This window comes from Procambarus clarkii, chromosome 12 (assembly GCF_040958095.1).
Source record: "Procambarus clarkii isolate CNS0578487 chromosome 12, FALCON_Pclarkii_2.0, whole genome shotgun sequence".
Classification (NCBI taxonomy): Eukaryota; Metazoa; Arthropoda; class Malacostraca; order Decapoda; family Cambaridae; genus Procambarus; species Procambarus clarkii.
In genome coordinates this window covers 32,606,104-32,609,182 of record NC_091161.1, presented here as the reverse complement: position 1 = coordinate 32,609,182, position 3,079 = coordinate 32,606,104, and the positions used below count along the sequence as shown (strand labels likewise).

Sequence of the window (3,079 nt, the reverse complement as noted above, 5' to 3'; positions counted from 1 at the left end):
CACTAGCACTGCCCCTCGCCTCCACATACACTAGCACTGCCAGGCCTCGCCTCCACATACACCAGCACTGCCCCTCGCCTCCACATACACTAGCACTGCCAGGCCTCGCCTCCACATACACCAGCACTGCCCCTCGCCTCCACATACACTAGCACTGCCCCTCGCCTCCACATACACTAGCACTGCCAGGCCTCGCCTCCACATACACTAGCACTGCCCCTCGCCTCCACATACACTAGCACTGCCAGGCCTTGCCTCCACATACACCAGCACTGCCCCTCGCCTCCACATACACTAGCACTGCCCCTCGCCTCCACATACACCAGCACTGCCCCTCGCCTCCACATACACTAGCACTGCCAGGCCTTGCCTCCACATACACCAGCACTGCCCCTCGCCTCCACATACACTAGCACTGCCCCTCGCCTCCACATACACCAGCACTGCCCCTCGCCTCCACATACACTAGCACTGCCAGGCCTCGCCTCCACATACACCAGCACTGCCCCTCGCCTCCACATACACTATAGCACTACCAGGCCTCGCCTCCACATACACTAGCACTGCCTCTCGCCTCCACATACACTAGCACTGCCAGGCCTCGCCTCCACATACACCAGCACTGCCCCTCGCCTCCACATACACTAGCACTGCCAGGCCTCACCTCCACATACACTAGCACTGCCCCTCGCCTCCACATACACTAGCACTGCCCCTCGCCTCCACATACACTAGCACTGCCAGGCCTTGCCTCCACATACACCAGCACTGCCCCTCGCCTCCACATACACTATAGCACTACCAGGCCTCGCCTCCACATACACTAGCACTGCCCCTCGCCTCCACATACACCAGCACTGCCCCTCGCCTCCACATACACCAGCACTGCCCCTCGCCTCCACATACACTAGCACTGCCCCTCGCCTCCACATACACCAGTACTGCCCCTCGCCTCCACATACACCAGCACTGACCCTCGCCTCCACATACACCAGCACTGCCCCTCGCCTCCACATACACTATAGCACTACCAGGCCTCGCCTCCACATACACCAGCACTGCCCCTCGCCTCCACATACACCAGCACTGCCCCTCGCCTCCACATACACCAGCACTGCCCCTCGCCTCCACATACACTAGCACTGCCCCTCGCCTCCACATACACCAGCACTGCCCCTCGCCTCCACATGCACTAGCACTGCCAGGCCTCGCCTCCACATACACCAGCACTGCCCCTCGCCTCCACATACACCAGCACTGCCCCTCGCCTCCACATACACTAGCACTGCCCCTCGCCTCCACATACACCAGCACTGCCCCTCGCCTCCACATACACTAGCACTGCCCCTCGCCTCCACATACACCAGCACTGCCCGGCCTCGCCTACACATACACAGCACTGTAGCCAGCACTAGAATCTAATAATATAATAAAATATAAGTGTTTACTTACGATAATATTTGCATGAAGCGTTTGTCCTCTGTCCGCTGACTGCACTGACGACAAAATGGCCGCTCTGTTGATACTAGCGGGAATGATGCTGTGACGTCACAGATGAGGGCAGCAATGCGCATTTCGTCCCTCGACCCTTAATCATTCCCTCGTATATATAATTGGCGAGACAATTTATTTATCATTTACTTATCTTAGTTAGCAAATAGGGGATATTTGGCTAAGATTTCTGGTAGCAGATCGTTTTGAATGAAATATTTAAACATCTCTGGAACATTTATTATAAAATTGTCTCTGAATTCAATTCAATTCAATTGAAGTCTTTTGGCACTCCATCACATAGTGACAGACGGTGTGCTTGTTGACCCAGTTTACATTTGGTTAGGTCTACATCAGCAGATAATTAGAAATCCCAGAGAGAGTTGAAACACAGTTTAAGCCGAACAGTAGTAACATCTAGAAGTCTGCTGATTTTATTGGATGATCCATAGATGTGTGGCTCCTCTTACAATACAATACAATACAATACAATTTTACATGATAGTATGTATAGCATGATAGTATGATGATAGATGGAATTACTGGTGTCAATTTCACTTTGCCTCAGATCTACAAGGTCTTGTTGAAGTTCTCGGTGTACTGCTGCTCTCAGATTGCTCATTGACAATCCAAGGCTACACTCATACGTCTCCTTTAAAGGCAGATTCTTTGGCTAACTTATCAGCTCTATCATGCATTTGGAGGCCAACATGAGATGGAGACCACATGAAATGGACTCTGTTACCATCCTTAATAATTTTGTTGTATTTGTGCCTAGCTTCGGACACGAGCATGTTACAGTTATGTCTTAAAGAGTTGAGAGCATTTAAGGATGATAAGGAGTCACTTACAATTAATGTATCAAGTTTGGAGACTTGTACACATTTCAGTGCAAGGAGCAAGCAAATAGTTCAGTCTGAAAGGTAGAGGCCCAATTGTTTATACGGACTCCCCACTCAAAGTATAGGCCATCGCCCATTGTCAGAACAACTGCACTTCCAGTTGCACCTGTGGTGCGGTGTAGGGAACCATCAGTGTATATGATTTGAGAGAGAGAATGCTCTGTGGACAGAGCATCAATATGGCTTAAGGCGTTTAGCTTTGCCTCAAGACGAAGTTTGGGCTGATTTCTAATTTGCTTCTTGGGTGGAAAGGGAGGGATTAAAACTGGAAAGGGTGTAACCTCCCACGGTGCAGGAAAGTGCCGTTGTTGTTTCTCTTGGTACAAATCATGAACCTGATACATTCTGAGTTGAGTTCCAGTTTTTGTTATCCATTTGGAACAATGCTGATCTTCAATAAAGAAATTCTGGAGGGCTTCTGTGCAAGGACTAGGATGAGTTAGCCTAAGCATTTTAATACTAATTTGACAGTTAATTTCAGTAACACGATCAACAACGCTCGGAATATTAAGTTCCTTTCTCATATTAAGTATCTTTTGTTGTACGAGGGCAACCAAGGATTATCCTCAAGGCTTCGTTCTGCAATTTTTCAAGCCCTCCAAGCTTTCTTTCAGGCATCAAAACAAGCAGAGGTGCAGCATAATCCACTAAAGATCTGATGTATGCAAGGTACATCATTTTGACAA

The 3,079-nt window shown here is 49.6% G+C and overlaps 1 long non-coding RNA gene across 1 annotated transcript in view; it reads right to left on the bottom strand.

The window, feature by feature from the left end:
- The window catches only part of LOC138364133 (uncharacterized), a 4,803-nt gene extending 3,295 nt beyond the window's left edge, over positions 1 to 1,508 (bottom strand). Inside the window, exon 1 of the long non-coding RNA XR_011228313.1 lies at positions 1,453 to 1,508. This is a non-coding gene — a long non-coding RNA (uncharacterized lncRNA). The remainder of the gene's footprint in view (positions 1 to 1,452) is intronic.
- Between the last annotated feature and the right edge of the window lie 1,571 nt (positions 1,509 to 3,079).